We start from the raw sequence: 20,226 nt of genomic DNA, 5'->3' as shown, positions 1-20,226 counted from the left end.
ACTGCCCTTTTAAGGGCAATGCCCATCCAAATGCCCTTCTCAGGGCAATGGGGAGCTTAGGTTTTTTAGTTAGGGTTTTATTTGGGGGGTTTTGTTGTGTGGGTGGTGGGTTTTACTGTTGGGGGGGTTGTTTGTATTTTTCTTTACAGGTAAACATCTGATTACTTTGGGGCAATGCCCCGCAAAAGGCCCTTTTAAGGGCTATTGGTAGTTTAGTTTAGGCTAGTGTTTTTTTTTATTTTGGGGGGATTTTTTTATTTTGATAGCGCTATTAGATTAGGTGTAATTAGTTTAAATATCTAGTAATTTGTTTTTATTATCTGGAAAAAAGTTTTTTGTACTTTAGATAATTGTATATCATTTATTTAATTCTATTTAATTTAGGTCATTTAGTTAATTATACTGTAGTGTTAGGTGTATTTTATTTTACATGTAAATTTGTATTTATTTTAGCTAGGTAGTTAGTAAATAGTTAATAACTACTTAGTAACTATTCTACCTAGTTAAAATAAATACAAACTTGCCTGTGAAATAAAAATAAACCCTAAGATAGCTACAATGTAACTATTAGTTATAGTGTAGCTAGCTTAGGGTTTATTTTATAGGTAAGTAATTATTTTTAAATAGGAATTATTTAGTTATTAATAGTAGGTTTTATTTAGATTTATTGTAATTATAAGTTAGGGGTGTTAAGGTTAGACTTAGGTTTAGGGGTTAATAAATTTAAAATAGTGGCGGCGGTGTAGGGGGCGGCAGATTAGGGGTTAATAACATAATGTAGGTGGTGGTGGGCTCTGGGAGCTGCAGGATAGGGGTTAATACGTTTATTAGAGTGGTGGTGGGCTCTGGGAGTGGCGGGTTTAATAACTTTATTTAGTTGCGGCGGGGTCCGTGAGCAGCGGGATAGGGGTAAAACAGTGTAGTATAGTGTGGGTGTTTGGTGACAGTATACCAATAAAGCTGGGAAAAAGTTGAAGAGCAGCGAGATCGATGACTGTCAGTTAACAACAGTCCGCTGCTCATCTCCCCGTACTTGGTGCGCAGCTTTTTGACAGCTTTTTTGGTAACTTTGGAGAACGTATTAAGGTCCACGGCAGCGATGTTAGGCGATCTTAGGCGAGAAAATTGGTGCCGTCGAATTCAAGTAAGTTGACTGCTTGATAAGTAGATGCCAATCACTCTTGGGACCCTTATACCTGTTCTTTTTTCATATAGAAAATGTCTGCAGATTGGAATCTCTAACATATCTTTATCATTTTGATATTGTCTGGAATTGTTTCTCAAGGCCCACACAGACTTATCTCAGCCACACATGACTAATTGTTGTGCAGAAGTTCTGCATCTGCTTGCTTAATATTTCCTTTGTAAACAGTGATTCTAAAAAATGCAGAGAAATTTGTTTTAAGCAACTAGTTCTTCATTGCAGCACTTGACAAAAACTAGTAGCAATAACATAGGGAGAAATCTTACGTTTGTTTTTTTCTTTCAATTTTGTAGATAAAATATTTTTCCTAAAAAGTCTGAATAAAAATCAAACAATTCCACACAAAAATACAAGCATTTTTAATGTATTCATGTTTAAGGGATAGTAAACATCAAACAAATGTATTGTTTAAAAAGATAATCCCTTTATTTGCCATTCCCCAGTTTTGCATAACCAACACTGTTATATTAATACACGTTTTACCTCTGTAATTACCTTGTATCTAATCTTCTGCAGGCTGCCCCTTATAGTTCTTTTGACAGACTTGCATTTCAGGCTATTAGTGCTGACTCTTCTAGCTGTGAAAAACTGTAAAATACATTTAGATAAGTGGCCTTCAAGGGTTTAGAAATTAGCATATGAGTCTACCTAGGTTTAGCTTTCAACTAAGAATACCAAGTGAACAAGGCAAATTTGATGATAAAAGTAAATTAGAAAGTTGTTTAAAAGTACATGCCCTATCTGAATCATGAAAGTATATTTTGGACTTTACTATCCCTTTACTATCAAGCTTTTATGTGTTATTTTGTATGTGTAGTTCTGAGTTTTCTGAGTCCAATGATCATCCAAATGTGTAAATAAATTGTTTGATTTATGTGTTGAATTAAATAATGCATATAGTGTGACCCATATAGACATGTAAAAACAAATAGATTATGAAGTAACAAAAAGTCACTAGAGGGACTGTGTGAATGAAGATCAATGGTTATATAACATATGAGAAATGCATAAAGGATATGATTGTAACCACAAGAGGCAAATTGGTAATGTGGCTTAGATCACGTGTAATATAATGTCATATCAAAGTCATTTAATGAGTCTTTGACTAAGTCCCAACTTTGATTAAACTTTACACTTCAGGTACCAGGAATCCAAATGTAAATGAAAGTTTCTTCCAGCGATACGAGTCCTGCACCAAAGTCCAGGCTGCAGGTGAGCATATGACAATATGCTACGTGTTTCTCAGCTCTAACGGCCGTTTCATCCGGCATATTTGACAACCTTTGTCAAATATGCCTGATGAAACGGCCGTTAGAGCTGAGAAACGCGTATCATATTGTCATATGCTCACCTGAAGGATTATACTGTTTTTAAGCTACTTGTCAAAATAATAAAGACTTTGATTTTATCCCGTGGCTTTGATCCTTACTTGGTGAGATCTTCACTACCATACATCTGCATTGAAAGGAAACTGAGACCGGAGGGAGCTAGCTGGTTAGCTCTGATAGCCAGCCTGCGTCTACAAGCACAAAGGTGTGCTCTGTGAAATTGTGAGTACCCTGTGCAAAGATTCACTGCTGCTGTAGCCATTTTCCAAAACAGATACACACATTTGGGCGCCTCTCTTGTGTTTACATATTTCCATATGGACATGTATTGTGCAAAAATATGCTTGCACTTATGTAGTGGATCTTATTTTTATATTTTAAAAAAAAGGACAATGTTATTTTTGTCAATCTTGACATAAATGTTATTGCACTAATGATACATTTGAAGTCCAATTGATATCTGAGCAGGTCTCAAAATAGGCCCAGTTCAGACAAATAAAATGCTGCTTTTATGTCATGATTTGCCTAATTTTAAATAGAAACATATACAGATCACAAGTTGTATCATTTGAATTTTCATAATGTGTTAACACCTAAACTATAGTACGTTTACTAGTAGGACATTTGTAAACGTAATTAATAATTATAATGCTACCATTTAAATAAGCTAACAATGCGCAGTGACTGGCACTAAATTATTTTTGCACTCTGATTTCTATGTAACACTAACCTGTAAACAGAGATACAGTCCTAACCTGTATCTTCCTACGAAATGTTCTACCTCAATAATGGTGAATGAAAATTCATGGTCTGCACATAATTTTAAAATCAGACATGTTATTATCAATCCAGAAAGCTGACAATCTTCTTGATATGCAAGCTGAAAGTTTATTGAGGCGTGCTTACATCCCATTCATGTAAATAATGATTGGACATGATTCTAAACTCATTAATGTTGGTTTCACTCCTATGGCAATGATGATTTGATACAAATGAGAACATATTCAAGAGCCCATTTTGATTTGAAACAAATGCTAAATGCTCTGCTGCTGGACTGATTCATTTGGACAATTATATTTACACAGAAATGATAGGAAGGAGCTAATTTCAGACAAGAGGTAGAAATATAGAGCTAGATACCAAGTGGAGCACTAAATTATCATGCTCCCACAAACTGTAGTCAGCCATTACAAGTGGCTGGTTATTGCTACTGCAAGCTCATGGAAGCAATTAGTGCTTATAAAATGAATACGAGATCGGATCTCTGGTTAATTGTATAAATCTGCCCCAAACGGCCCCAAAATACTGTCTAGTGAAGTTTATTAAAAAAAATAAAGATGGTAGCATCTTTATTTTTTAATAATATTACTGACCTAGGCAGTATTTTGGGGGTAAAGCTGATGGGAGTAGGGTGTTCACAATGTAAAGGCACTTTTCAGTGCCATTTTTTTCTGTCTATGGGAACTGTGTGTTCCCAGTAAATATATATATGTCTATGCTTATATACATATATATTGATGTGTTAATATGTGTATATACATATATATATTTATGTGTTAATATACTTATATACATATATATTGATGTGTTAATATGTGTATATACATATATATATTTATGTGTTAATATACTTATATACATATATATTGATGTGTTAATATGTGTATATACATATATATATTTATGTGTTAATATACTTATATACATATATATTGATGTGTTAATATACTTATATACATATATATTGATGTGTTAATATGTGTATATACATATATATATTTATGTGTTAATATACTTATATACATATATATTGATGTGTTAATATACTTATATACATATATATTGATGTGTTAATATGTGTATATACACATATTAACACATAAATATATATGTATATCAGCATATACATATATATTTGCTACCATTGCTGCACAACTTTCCCTGTTTGTGGTGCTGAAGTTCTGATGGCGTCTCTGACGGCATCAGAACGAGGCTCCCATATGGTCCTATGGAAGCGTGCTCTCGTGAGCACAATGCTTCCCAGCTATATGAACATGAGGTCGCATTCACTTTGCTGTGAACTTGTAATACCAGCGCACATTAGCGTGCGCTGGTGTTACAAAGTAGAGCGCAAATATCACTTTTATTAATCGGGCCCATTGATTTTAAGTAGTGAAGTGGGCACATTTAAAATAAAATATAAAAACTGCATTGGGACCACAAGACTTGTTTTGGTATAGACCCCTCTGGCAATGAGTAGCAGAGACGGAACAGTAGAGATATTCTCTTGATGTGTGCTTTGACAGAGTATGAGATTAGTGCTACACTTCCTGCAGAACAGGAAATCAATCTTGACATAATTAAAGATACATTTTATAGATAAAATCACTCTGGGGTTCACATTTATACTGATTTAATAAGCTTGGCCTCCCTTTGATTCTACTCTACTAGTCTCTAATTTCTAGCATACTTGTTTGTTACACATAGAAGAAAATATGTGTGTTATATTGTTTAGATGTCCTTTTATCATACAACACTATAAACCATATGCAACAAACCCCCTTCTGAAAACTTTACACCTTAAATAATGAAATACACATCACACATAGAAGAAATGCTTTGGTTATTTATCAAGCTGTCCCAAAACATGAATGATGAGTGAAAACTGCAGGGTACAAACAGCATGTTCTAAATCAAATCAAGCTTTTGGAATTGCATTTCATTCTCACCTGTCTGCTTTTAATGTTTGTTTTATTTAATGTGTATTTAATCAGACAGACTAATTGCATTGCCACACCAGTAAACTGAGTGCAATGCAAAATCTCTTCTAGTGAATTCCTCTCTACCCAAGGCTATCATGAAAGAACAACCATTCCTTCTGATGTTCCCTAATGAAATCTACTGACAGTGTGCAACCTCTTATGTATCAATTAGAACAGAGACATATGCAGAGTAGGAGTGTGAATACATAAAGTTGCAGAACATAGTAGAAAAGGACTAGGAAACATATCCAGAAAATAAATTCCTGTAGACCACACCCAGCTTGGTTCTAGTCTTAGAACTGATTCCATTCCCTTCACTTGAAAGTGATGCTGCATATGTGCATAAGCTAAATAGAAAATATCACATGACTATATTTATGTGAAAAAATGGATATATTTGACCTTAAACCCTCCACAGTAGCTACATCCCACTGCAAAGGGACTTTAAGCATCCAATCAGGATGCTTGTCCCAGGACTTTCAAGACCATGTGCATCTAGCATGTTTAGACACAGTCACCATACTTCTCTCCTCACTTTACAGGGATAGGAAAATGAAAATGACATTTTCATTATTCATATAAAACATATAATCTTAAGACTCTTAATTTAACTCATGTTCACATTTAGTTAGTTCTCTTGGCATTCTTTTTTGAAAATCAAATGCACATATCATCAGCAGCAATACACTACTGGGAGCTAGCTGGCTACACACATTTGTCTCGTATTATTGGCTCTATAGATGTGTTCAGCTAGGTCCCAGAAGTGCTTTGCTGCTCTAGAACTGACTTTAACTATGTGTTTAATCCCCTTACAGGAGTTAAACAAATAGAGTATTTTATTTTTACATATTAACACATTTTCTTTTTTGCACTTTTATATCCCTTACATGTGAAATCTCATGAGATTCTGGTAAAATCAAATAAGATCGCAAAGCAAAGTTTTGTTTTTTACAGCTTGCAGATAACAGTAAAAAGAAGAGCTGGAGGATAATGGTTAACAGAACACTTACTTTGGTGAGTTTAGTACATTTTGAGGTGTTCATGTAAATTTTCTAGTCTTTTTCTTTAACAGATATCTTGCATCACTTTCAAGTAATTTAGCATATGTGTAACATCCCTTTAAGTTTCCCTTCCATATAATTTGGTAGCAAATTGCAATAATTTCAATATTTGTTTCTTGTTAAATACAACAAACATTTATTCTGGATACCATTATATGTATATTAAGTTATCCACTACTATAGGGATGCTAGTCATTATATTTATATTCCTTAAGTTTGTTGTCTCATGGCAATGCAAAACTGCTTCATGCATCCCTGGACTCTTATAAAAGAAATGTATGATGCAAATACGAGCTACATATTCTGGTCGTGGGGATTGTATGGGCTTTACACATTGGGTTCATGTATTAAGCAGAGAATGAATCCATGGAGCCCTTGTGTGCCTGCTTTCTGCAATGTAAGAAGCACCATCTCCACCACCTCTGAGTTGGCGGATAGAAATCACCCTGAACTCATTACTTCTCAGTGATTGACAGGCCCTCCTCTTGAGTGGCCAAAGGGGGTGAAATTACATACACAAGTTTTCTCCAAAGTCGGACAGACAGGAACCATGTCCACACTGACTTTATACATGGCACCCTTTTCATATATTGTTGCTTTAATATGATAACCTCTGAAATAACTGTTATAAAGATGTATCATACGTTAATATACCTGTTTGAAGTTTAGTATAAAAACATACAATGTGTGTTATGTACAGTATGAGTACAGCCCTCAGAGACTTGGTGCAATACATCTTTCATTTTGCTTCCCCTGAGCTAAAATGTTCCTGGTATCTATTGCACGCAAGGAAATATTACAGCATCCAAAAAAAAGGGCCGTGTTGTATCTAATCCTGTGCTTTTGACACTGACAGTATTTCTGCACAATAGAAGCGGTAGGATTCAGTGCCTTGACTAGTTATCTGAATTTATAAATGCTGCCAGTCTAAAGCTTTGTGAACTGCATTTTCTGATAGATTACTACATGAGAAAAAAGTTCTTTCAATGATGATTGACTGTGACTCTTTTTGGGCGCTAGGCAGCACGGCTTAAAGAGCACATAAAAAAACAAACCGCCTCAAATTTCTTTATCTTTCTCATGTAAAGGTTCATGACAAATCTACTGAGTGAGGAAACAATGGTTTCAGGTTTCTTTTCACGTTTAGTCTGGTAAATTGTTTCCATGCTAAACGACATTTTGAAAGCTGACCTTTCCTATCTTGTTATGTGATATTAAGTACAAGGCCCACTTGTCATCCAGAAGGTGACAGCACTGTGACAAAAATGCCAGCAAACAAAAAAGATAGCCTCAAAACAATTTGAATAATAATTGTAGCAAAGTGTCAGAATATTCCATTTTCATAGACGACATTTAATATATTAGGATTCTTCTTCAATCTAATTTTCTCAGATGAACTGGAGAAAATGGCGATAACAAGTAATTATTTCTGCCATTTCAAACAAAAATGTAGAAATTTGTTTAGAGATAGGAAAATGTTATTTGCCCAAATCTATATATATATATTTTAAATGGCTTAAGGGCCATTTTTTTAAAAATGTATTATAACAGTATTAGATTAAGTTCATACTGATAGTGAATAAAAAATTTAATCTAAAGAGTATTATTTTTAACTGTTACTATATTAGGTGCTTTTGAAATGTAGGATCAAAATAAACAAATTTGCCTTCAAAGCTTTTTGAAATGAAAAAAATAGTTCAAATCTACTGAATTGTTGAAACCTCTGTACATTAAGTTGCTGTGGAGTTATTCTTTCATTCTACTATACGCAAGAACTAGTCAAATTTAAACTGTTAATATCTTTGTGCTGATAATTGTTTTATCATCTTTGTGATAGAGCAGTGTTGAAACATGTTGACATTTTTGTGCTGTCCAAAGAAAATGTGAAGTAAAAAACTAGTCAAGTATTATAAGTTGAGCACTTTCTACTATCTATTGGCTGATAGATATTTCCTATTAATGCATATCAAAGAAAAAACTTGAAAACCAATAAGCATTAGTAGAAAGTACATCTCAGCTAATGACTATTAGTAAAAAAATAATTAATCAGCCAATGAGCATTAGTAGGAAGTACACCACTGATAATACTTTATTAATTTTAGGTAGGCATGTTTATTTCTTTGTTTTTTTATTCCAGTAAAATTTAATCTAGGCACAGACATTTGGATGCTTCGTTAGCATTCGAATGCGGAAGAAGGTGGCCGCTCATGACGTCCAGCTCTCTTCAGAGCCAGATTCCTTCTTTTGAGAGTGCAACACACTAAGATCTGTGGAAATCCAGATCTTGGTGTGTTACGCTCTCACAAGAACACAGATGCTGTCTTCTTCTGCATTTGGATGCTAATGAAGCATCCAAATGTTTAAATTTTTATCATCTTTTACTGCAAATTTAAAAAAAAAATCCCATAAATGCTACTTTTTTCTATCACTGATAGATTTTGGTTTATTACGGCTAGATTTAGAGTTTGGCGGCCAAAGGGGTGCGTTAGCTACGCGTGCTTTTTTTCCCCCGCACCTTTTAAATAACACTGGTATTTAGAGTTCACAGAATGGCTGGGTTTTCAGTGCGTTAGGCTCCAAAAAGGGAGCGTAGAGCATAATTTAACGCCACTGCAACTCTCGATACCAGCGGTGCTTACGGACGCGGCCAGCTTCAAAAACGTGCTCGTGCACGATTCCCCCATAGAAAACAATGGGGCTGTTTGAGCTGAAAAAAAACCTAACACCTGCAAAAAAGCCGCGTTCAGCTCCTAACGAAGCCCGAGTAGATAGACAGAAAAACAAAAGCGCAAAAGAGAGAGGATTCAAGTGCAATTATAACACAAAGTGGCGCAAATAAGTGATAAATCTACTCACCAGATGTATGATAAAAAAATGCCTTTATTTATTCACAAAGATAAAACACTTTGTTTCCGTGCACAGCACCCACAGACCACAGATGACTGGTAACTGGAAGTTTTGGAATGGCAAGTCTAAGCTTGCGGCAGGGTTTTCCGGACAGCCCGCCCTCAGTATTACAGTCCTGTTTTCTGGTGCTCCTGACGGATGTGAACCCCAACGCGTTTCCCCCGGTGTTCGCCGGGCTTTATCAAGGGGATATTCTCCAGATAGTTTGATATCGGGTTGTAGCAAACAATGGCTCCTTAAGTACCCGTATGTGATAGAAACACTCCACCCTAAAGAGGGGCCTGTCTGCCATCCGGTTCATGATTGGCTTATATGAACCAATAGGGAAACAATGCATATGCTAACAATTCATTCATTAAAACTTTATACACAGCATTAACTAAAGTAAAACCTTCATACCAGTCATCTGTGGTCTGTGGGTGCTGTGCACGGAAACAAAGTGTTTTATCTTTGTGAATAAATAAAGGCATTTTTTTATCATACATCTGGTGAGTAGATTTATCACTTATTTGCGCCACTTTGTGTTATAATTGCACTTGAATCCTCTCTCTTTTGCGCTTTTGTTTTTCTGTCTATCTACTCTGGATCCTAGATCCCACAATCCCTTGAGAAAGAAGGGATTTAAAAAGGAGCAGCAGAGAGGGAGCAAAAGAAAAAAGGATCCGCTTGGAAGCTGTCAACAGAATTGAAAACGACTTCATCAAAAGAAGCAATATTAAATCACTCAATTTTGTGAGATAAAAGGTACTGTCTGGCTAATGGAACTTTGATTATAACTTTCTCCAAGGAAGACTAATTTTGCAGAACTAATGAAAGCTGTTTTTTAATAGCCATATTAGACACAACCTGATTCAGTATTTCAGTACTTAGTTGTTTTTCAAAATTTCAAAGTTGTTTTTAATAATTTCATACTTTGAGGCTCAATATCTATACCTAGCGCTGAGTAGTGTTCTGGTGTTGTTTTTGATCCTAACGAAGCCGCATTGTTTCCTATGGGGAAACACTTCCTACGTCTGCACCTAACACCCTAACATGTACCCGAGTCTAAACACCCCTAACCTTACACTTATTAACCCCTAATCTGCTGCCCCCGCTATCGCTGACCCCTGCATATTATTTTTAACCCCTAATCTGCCGCTCCGTACACCCCCGCCACCTACATTATCCCTATGTACCCCTAATCTGCTGCCCTAACATCGCCGACCCCTATATTATATTTATTAACCCCTAATCTGCCGCCCCCAACGTCGCCTCCACCTAACTACACTTATTAACCCCTAATCTGCTGACCGGACCTGAGCGCTACTATAATAAATGTATTAACCCCTAATCCGCCTCACTCCCGCCTCAATAACCCTATAATAAATAGTATTAACCACTAATCTGCCCTCCCTAACATTGCCGACACCTAACTTCAAGTATTAACCCCTAATCTGCCGACAGGAGCTCACCGCTACTCTAATAAATGTATTAACCCCTAAAGCTAAGTCTAACCCTAACACTAACACCCCCCTAAGTTAAATATAATTTAAATCTAACAAAATAAATTAATATTTATTTTACAGGCAACTTTGTAATTATTTTAACCAGGTACAATAGCTATTAAATAGTTAATAACTATTTAATAGTTACCTAGTTAAAATAATTACAAAATTACCTGTAAAATAAATCCTAACCTAAGTTACAATTAAACCTAACACTACACTATCAATAAATTAATTAAATAAAATACCTACAATTATCTACAATTAAACCTAACACTACACTATCAATAAATAAATTAAATACAATTCCTACAAATAAATACAATTAAATAAACTAACTAAAGTACAAAAAATAAAAAAGAACTAAGTTACAAAAAATAAAAAAATATTTACAAACATTAGAAAAAAATTACAACAATTTTAAACTAATTATACCAACTCTAAGCCCCCTAATAAAATAACAAAGACCCCCAAAATAAAAAAATGCCCTACCCTATTCTAAATTACAAAAGTTCAAAGCTCTTTTACCTTACCAGCCCTTAAAAGGGCCCTTTGTGGGGCATGCCCCAAAGAATTCAGCTCTTTTGCCTGTAAAAAAAAAACATACAATACCCCCCCCCAACATTACAACCCACCACCCACATACCCCTAATCTAACCCAAACCCCCCTTAAATAAACCTAACACTAAGCCCCTGAAGATCTTCCTACCTTGTCTTCACCATGCCAGGTATCACCGATCGTTCCAGGCTCCAAAATCTTCATCCAAGCCCAAGCGGGGGCTAGACATCCATCATCCGGCTGAATTCTTCTAACAAGCGACGGCTGAAGAGGTCCTATCCGGGCAGAAGAGTAGATCCAGACCGGCAACCATCTTCTTCCAAGCGGCATCTTCTATCTTCATCCGATGACGACCGGCTCCATCTTGAAGACCTCCAGTGCGGACCGATCCTCTTCTTCCGACGTCCAACTGAAGAATGAAGGTTCCTTTAAGGGACGTCATCCAAGATGGCGTCTATCGAATTCCGATTGGCTGATAGGATTCTATCAGCCAATCGGAATTAAGGTAGGAAAATTCTGATTGGCTGATGGAATCAGCCAATCAGAATCAAGTTCAATCAGATTGGCTGATCCAATCAGCCAATCAGATTGAGCTCGCATTCTATTGGCTGTTCCGATCAGCCAATAGAATGCAAGCTCAATCTGATTGGCTGATCGGATCAGCCAATCGGATTGAACTTGATTCTGATTGGCTGATTCCATCAGCCAATAAGAATTTTCCTACCTTAATTCCGATTGGCTGATAGAATCCTATCAGCCAATCGGAATTCGAGGGACGCCATCTTGGATGACGTCCCTTAAAGGAACCTTCATTCTTCAGTTGGACGTCGGAAGAAGAGGATCGGTCCGCGCTGGAGGTCTTCAAGATGGAGCCGTTCCTCATCGGATGAAGATAGAAGATGCCGCTTGGATCAAGATGGTTGCCAGTCCGGATGTCCTCTTCTTCCCGGATAGGATGAAGATTTCTTCCCGAAGATGGACTTCTTCATTTGCCGGTTGGATCCAGACTTCAGCCGGAGGATGGACGTCACTCTTCAGCCCCCGCTTGGGCTTGGAGGAAGATTTCGGAGGCTCTTCTGGACAGATCGGGACCCGGTGTGGTGAAAACAAGGTAGGGAGATCTTCAGGGGCTTAGTATTACATTTATTTAAGGGATTAGGGGTATGTGGGTGGTGGGTTGTAATGTTGGGGGGGGTATTGTATGTTTTTTTTTTACAGGCAAAAGAGCTGAATTACTTGGGGCATGCCCCGCAAAGGGCCCTTTTCAGGGCTGGTAAGGTAAAAGAGCTTTTCTATTTTTATTTTAGAATAGGGTAGGGCATTTTTTTATTTTGGGGGGCTTTGTTATTTTATTAGGGGGCTTAGAGTAGGTGTAATTGTTGTAATATTTTTCTAATGTTTGTAAATATTTTTTTATTTTTTGTAACTTAGTTCTTTTTTATTTTTTGTACTTTAGTTTATTTCATTGTATTTATTTATAGGTATTTTATTTTATTTATTTATTCATAGTGTAGTGTTAGGTTTAATTGTAGGTAATTGTAGGTATTGTATTTAATTAATTTATTGATAGTGTAGTGTTAGGTTTAATTGTAGATAATTGTAGGTATTGTATTTAATTAATGTAATGATAGTGTAGTGTTAGGTTTAATTGTAACTTAGGTTAGGATTTATTTTACAGGTAATTTTGTAATTTTTTTAACTATTTTAGCTATTAAATAGTTATTAACTATTTAATAGCTATTGTACCTGTTTAAAATAATTACAAAGTTGCCTGTAAAATAAATATTAATCCTAAAATAGGTACAATATAATTATAATTTATATTGTAGCTATATTAGGATTTATTTTACAGGTAAGTATTTAGCTTTAAATAGGAATAATTTATATAATAAGAGTTAATTTATTTCGTTAGATTTAAATTATATTTAATTTAGGGGGGTGTTAGTGTTAGGGTTAGACTTAGCTTTAGGGGTTAATCCATTTATTAGAGTATCGGTGAGCTCCAGTCAGCAGATTAGGGGTTAATACTTGAAGTTAGCTGTCAGCGATGTTAGGGAGGGCAGATTAGGGGTTAATACTATTTATTATAGGGTTATTGAGGCGGGAGTGAGGCGGATTAGGGGTTAATACATTTATTATACTAGCGGTGAGCTCCGGTCGGCAGATTAGGGGTTAATTATTGTAGGTAGCTGGCGACGACGTTGTGGGGGGCAGATTAGGGGTTAATAAATATAATATAGGGGTCGGCGGTGTTAGGGGCAGCAGATTAGGGGTACATAGGGATAACGTAAGTGGCGGCGGTGTATGGAGCGGCAGATTAGGGGTTAAAAAATGTAAATATAGTGGCAGCGATGTGGGGGGACCTCGGTTTAGGGGTGCATAGGTAGTTTATGGGTGTTAGTGTACTTTAGAGCACAGTAGTTAAGAGCTTTATAAACCGGCGTTTGCCCAGAAAGCTCTTAACTACTGACTTTTTTCTGCGGCTGGAGTTTTGTCGTTAGATTTCTAACGCTCACTTCAGCCACAACTCTAAATACCGGCGTTAGAAAGATCCCATTGAAAAGATAGGATACGCAATTGACGTAAGGGGATCTGCGGTATGGAAAAGTCGTGGCTGGAAAGTGAGCGTTAGACCCTTTAATGACTGGCTCCAAATACCAGAGGGCGGTAAAAACCAGCATTAGGAGCCTCTAACGCTGGTTTTGACGGCTACCGCCCAACTCTAAATCTAGCCGTTAGTGTTTTTCTTTGAAGGACAATTTTGTAAACTGTCACAATAGCTGTTATGTTATAAAAACATCTGCATCAAAACCAAGATTGCTGGTGAAATGTTATAAATAGATGAACTCAGTGTTTGAAGGTAGTCTCACCAAGAGGTGTTTTACTACAGTTTTTCTCTACCATGGTCCTCAAGTACCCCCAACAGGCCAGGTTTTCATTATAGCGGTGCACTGGTTTAGCTATAATGAAAAGCTGGCCTGTTGGGGATACTTCAGGATTGCGGTTGAGAAACAATGTTTACTACACTTTACTGTGGGAAGTGATATTTCTCTGCCACTGGCAAAATGTTAAAAGCTTAACATGAATAATAAAATTATATGAGCTGGGGGATTGTGGGTAAATTGTACGCTTCTATATACTGTGTTAAATTTCTGTGTTATACTGTATAATACTATACAATGTATTTAAACAATGTTCTTTATATAAATAAACATTTTTTTAACCTTTGATGTTTGTTTTCTCTTTCTAGGAACAAGATTTTGTATACAGGATATTAATATTGCATTGAAGACAGTAGCTGCAACTTTTTAATTTTACAATAGAGCATATTTTTAACTTTCAAATGTAAAACATGATTTTTTAGGAACTATGACTCTTTTACATAGTATTTTTACAGTCCCTATAAGTTCAAACTAATATAGCTATTATACCGTACCAAATTTTTAAATTTTGCGACTGTACTATACCAAGAGTGTTTTCAAAATAGAACATTTGCAATGTTTAAAAAACACACTATTGTAAAACGAAAAGGCCACTGCTGCTGTCTTCTATGAGATATTAATATCCTGTACATACAAATTTTCTTAAAAAGAAAAGAATATGTCAACATTTAACAGATTTTTTATATAACTCCCTTACTTTAAATACATTGAATAGTATTTTACAGTACAATACAAACTTATAAGGCACTACATACACATGTGCACTATAGAAACAAACACCCAGCTCATATAGGTTTATTTAGAAAGGTTGACAATGGTGATCACATATATAAATTTTTATAGTTTTCCATGGGAATTTCCCTTTTAAGTTCCATGTCTGTAACATGTATTTTAAAGGGGAAACATTGCAGATTTTTCTAAACATGGTCACAACAGTGCATTTTAAAGCATTTGCACCTATATTATTAAATTCATCCCATTAAGGAATTCAATAATGTAGGTGCAAGCACTTTAAAATGTGTGACAGTGTTTGGAAACATGAAGGTGCTTCCCTAATAAAAACCCAGTCACAAGGCGCAAACTTGTTTGAACATCTTCTATGCAGATAGCATGTTGTACGGGAGCAGGTTAACTGTTTACATTGTCAGTACTGTTAAAATCCAGTATAAGAAGATATAAAAAGTGCTGCTGATAGAAATCCATAGTCTCTATCTTGATTTAAGATCATACCAAACCAGAAACAGTGCATTTACAAACAATATATATATACATATTGCTAAAAATAATACTTATCAAATATTAAAAGTGGCCATATAGCCATTGAACATTCATGACATTTCTGCCCAGCATGCCAAGATACAAATGCCAATCAGATGGTGAATTAGATGATCTCCCCAATCAAGATAATGGGTGCAATAATTTCTTATATTGGTTGGGCTATTCTGAAATTGTTTCTAACTCTCATTGTAATATTCCAATCTTTTCTCTTCCCTTCTACTCTTTTCAAACTACTCCTCCCCCTGTACTTTATTACCAGGAATGTTCACCTTGCCTTTCTCTTTTTCACAGCCTCAAACCTTACATCAGACTCCCAGATTTGCAAACCAGTTTATAAGCCTCAAACCTTACATCAGACTCTCAGATTTGCAAACCAGTTTACAAGCCTCAAACCTTACATCAGACTCTCAGATTTGCAAGCACTAACTCATCATCCTTCCCACTACCACCTACCCAGGTGTTTACTTTAATATATAACACCTCCTAACAGAAATAATGTGTAGCTGTCACTAATGATCCAGGATAGAGAAACTACTTCCTAATCACAGCCTCTTTACTGACATTCTACCACATTATGTTACACTTTACCAAACCTCATTTGCTCAGTCACCACATACTTTTTCTTATTGTCCCCTATGTCACCACTCACTCTCAGTTCACTCTGCCTTATATCAAACTTATGTCCCTTCTCTTACCTTCTGTGTCCATTCTCTCTCCTTTAGATTGTAAGCTTGAGAGCCTCTCTACCTGTAGGCCACTTTGTATTTAAGTGAACTACTAATGATTGTGCCCAAGTGAAGGGCATCCCTCTCCTTTTGTATAACTCAATTATTGCACCTACAAGTGTAATGTACCCCTACTGTACTTGTTTGTGTATGCAATGCATCGCTGTAATGTTTTAATCATTGTATAGCACTGCATAATCTGCTGGTGCTTCATAAATAACTGATAATATTAATAATGGTTTATCAGAGGTGAGGATTGAATTGGATTACAACAGGTCTCTTTTGAACTCACAATTTTAAGATCCCATTTTAAAGCCCAGTTATGAAGACACAAGTTCTGTTAGTGACAATCCCAACAATGTGAGTGTGATTTAGAAATAAACTTTTTAAGAGACGTGAAATACAACATTTTTCTTTTTAGATTCAGACAGAGTATAGAATTTTGGAACATTTACAAATTTACTTTTATCAAAATTACTTTATTCTGATGCTATTCTTTGCTGAAGATACAAAGGTAGGTCTGGGACTCTACATGGCAGGAAAAAGTTCTTCCATCTAGTGCTCTTGCAAATGAATAACATTTTTGCAAAGTTGCTGCCATATAATGCTGCAGACCATGGCCTCGACAGTGCGGATCAGGTCCGACAGACCTCGCTGAATGCAGAGAGCAATACGCTCGCCGTATTCAGCATTGCAGCAGCAGCTCACAAGAGCTGCTGGTGCAATGCCGTCCCCTGCAGACTCGCGGCCAATGGGCCGCCAGCAGGGGGGTGTCAATCAACCCGATCGTACTCGATCTGGTTGATTTCCGGCCATGTCTGTCCGCCTGCTTCATAACTGCTGTTTTTGGCGAGCCTGCAGGCTCGCCAGAAACACGGGGCATCAAGCTTGATAAATATGCCCCCATGTACGCTCCTGAGCTTACCTCTCTGTTTAAACAAAGGATCGCTTTTTTTTTAAAATATGCCCCCATGTACGCTCCTGAGCTTACCTCTCTGTTTAAACAAAGGATCGCTTTTTTTTTAAAGGGATCGCTGTGTTAAAACAGTATTTGAAGCAAAAAACCTGAGATTTTGCATATCTAATTTGCATATCTTACCCAGAATCCTCTTGTGCATTGGTAACTATGTATGTGGAGTTTTACTGGGGAAATGCAAGCGGGGAACTTGCCTAGATGTGCTAATTTTCTTTGCAAAAATTTGTATTGATTTACTTTTGAGACATGGAGGATTTTAATCTCAGATTTTTATTTCCACCATAATTTTAATGAATTTTGATTAAACAAAGGATACAAAGATAAAAAAGAAAATTTTGATAATAGGAGTAAACAGCATTGCTTAAAATTGTATGCTCTATCTGAATGATGAAAGATAACAGAAAATATCTTTAACAGAAAGATATTGCTACATCTGTGTGATGTTGTGGTACTGATGTGACTATTCCTGCAGATTTCCTTAGCAGTACAGGATATCACTTCCTCAGCACATATGCGTATGAATCTGAACCTATCCATATGAAAATGTGTGCCCTGTCCATTGTAAACAGCCTATACAATAGTGATGAATTGATGTGTCTCCTGTTTGCTCATGTTAAAGATAATAGACTGTTTCTGCTTAGTCTTGTACTAATTGTATATGGATGTAGCCTGAGCGCCTCAACTAGAAGTGGGCTAGGATGTGAATAGGTAGTACACATGTGTTTATTAATGACAATACATGTTGACAGTTAAAACAATTAAAACAATAATTAAAACAAAAGTTTAAAACAATAAATAATATGCAATATCTAAAGGTACCTATGTGAAATATTCAAATAGTACATTAACATGGATCCATGTTTATCAACAAACAAAAAGATTGGTAAAATATGACAGACAATCTTGATAATAATTTGTGAATAAACGCTATATATACACTATATTAATATATATATATATATATATATATATATATATATATATATATATATATATATATATATATATATATATATATATATATGGCAAAAGTACCACTAAAGAAAGTACCACTAAAGCAGTACTACACCACCTTGGTACACAAATGGGGCACTAAGGGCCCACTGGGGTCTTGGCCGTGGTGTAATGAGAAGTCACAAATTGTTCCTATCAGTTGAGTGTAATTTGTAATCCCAGGTTCAGTGAAAATATGATGTAGAATTTCCAAGCGTATACTTAGGTAGAGTCCAATATAGTTATGTTATAGAAAATTCCTCATTAGTGATGGTGTAGGAGAAAAAAGGGGATGTGAATGAAAGCTAAAAAAAATAGTGCAAAATAGTGAGAGAAAAAATAGTGGAAAAAAAGGATAATTCTTCAACAAAGGATAAAAATACAAAAATGTGAAAAAAAAATTGAATTTTTTTTTAGCAGAAATTGCCAAAAGATGCCATTGATGAAAAAAGATGATAAAAATGTGTTGAAGTTAGGATAAATACATTCGTAGGTGCAATATAAGTCTAAGTGATGAAAGTTAGTGAATGAAAAATTATTCTCAAGGTTCAGTTGGGTGTTGCGAGATTAGTGCAGCTGGGTGCTGCAGGGTTAGTGCTGCGACCACAGGTGGAAATACAGAGATTGTAGTGGATGTTCCGCTCCTAGCTGAATTTATCTGTGAAAGATCTGCTCCTAGCTGGATTTATCTGTGAAAGATAATCAATATAGTATAGTATGCTCAAAGTACATATAGATGTAGAAATAAGGCTAACCAGATGCTTGGTCGACGCGTTTCGGCTTCTCACAGGCCTTTTTCAAGACTTGTACTAATTGTAAAGATTTTTTAAATGCCATTCTAGGGCTTTATTAAGTGTCTTGAGGTGTCAAATTTGAATAAAAAATGGTCTCAAAAAGGTGTTGAAAAGTCTCTTGTGAATTGTAATCACCAATAACTTTTTGGCCCCATAATAAAACAAGGGCTTTTAGTGAGGATTGAAAAAATGATTGCAGGTAATAGTCGAAAAATAATTATTGTTATTGCATCAGATCAAAAAATGGCTTTTTTAGCTTTAAAAAAAAGCTGAAAAGGCATTAGCCTATAGATTGTGATTGACCCTTAAGCAACCCAAAATTACTGAAGCTACAGTTCATAAAGATCTGAGACTTAACAAATAAATAATTCATGAATAATAAAAAAACATAATTAGGTATTGAAATATTAAACAGATTCTGGTATAATTATTAATTAATTGATAAAACACTTATTTTAAAATAATATTAAATACAGAAATAGATTGCCTCTGTACACCAACTTGCCCTGCATCATCATGATAAACAATTTGGGTAGCTAAAAGATTAAAGTTCATTATTAGGATCTATCATATTGACATTACAATGAGGTAGCTTAACCATATCTACTTTTGCATAACAGTCTAATAAAATGGTTTAGAGATTGATATCGATGGAGTGCAAAAATACTTGCAGAATAAAGCGCTAATACCACTCACATATAAGCCTCCATTTATGAATCTGTGTAATCCGCTTTGAGTCTATTTTGGTGCTGTCAAACAACCACTGCTACTTAATATGTCCACTTCCCCGGGACTTGCAGGCATCAGACAACCTCAGATGACTTACAAGCCCTGCTCTTGCTCAATTGGTAGCTCGACAGCAGGTGGCAGGGTTGTACATTATTTCCTTAACTATTGTCCTGTCACACTATAAATGTCTAAACTGCCAAAGCAAAAAATCCCTAACAGTTATTATTCCCTAACTTAAGACCCCCACTGAAATATCCCCCTTTCCTAAAATTACCTCTAACCTATGAAACTCCTTACCACAGACCCCCTCCATTAGAAGACCCCAGACCTAAACTCGTTCTTAAACTAAGACTTTCTTAACTAATTCCTACCTATATTCCCAACCCTCCTGCCTCAAGATATAAAACATTTACTTAAAAAAAAAACAACAACTGAAAAAGCACTTGAACTAAAATTACTATTGAAATATATACTTAAAATAGTA

At 35.7% G+C, this 20,226-nt stretch overlaps 1 protein-coding gene across 1 annotated transcript in view; it reads right to left on the bottom strand.

The window, feature by feature from the left end:
- Window positions 1-20,226, bottom strand: part of GALNTL6 (polypeptide N-acetylgalactosaminyltransferase like 6) — a 1,706,608-nt gene that overhangs the window by 1,397,070 nt on the left and 289,312 nt on the right.

The sequence above is a fragment of the Bombina bombina genome, chromosome 2, assembly GCF_027579735.1.
Source record: "Bombina bombina isolate aBomBom1 chromosome 2, aBomBom1.pri, whole genome shotgun sequence".
Lineage (NCBI taxonomy): Eukaryota > Metazoa > Chordata > Amphibia > Anura > Bombinatoridae > Bombina > Bombina bombina.
The sequence above is the reverse complement of the archived record's forward strand: the minus strand, read 5'-3'. Positions and strand labels throughout refer to the sequence as shown.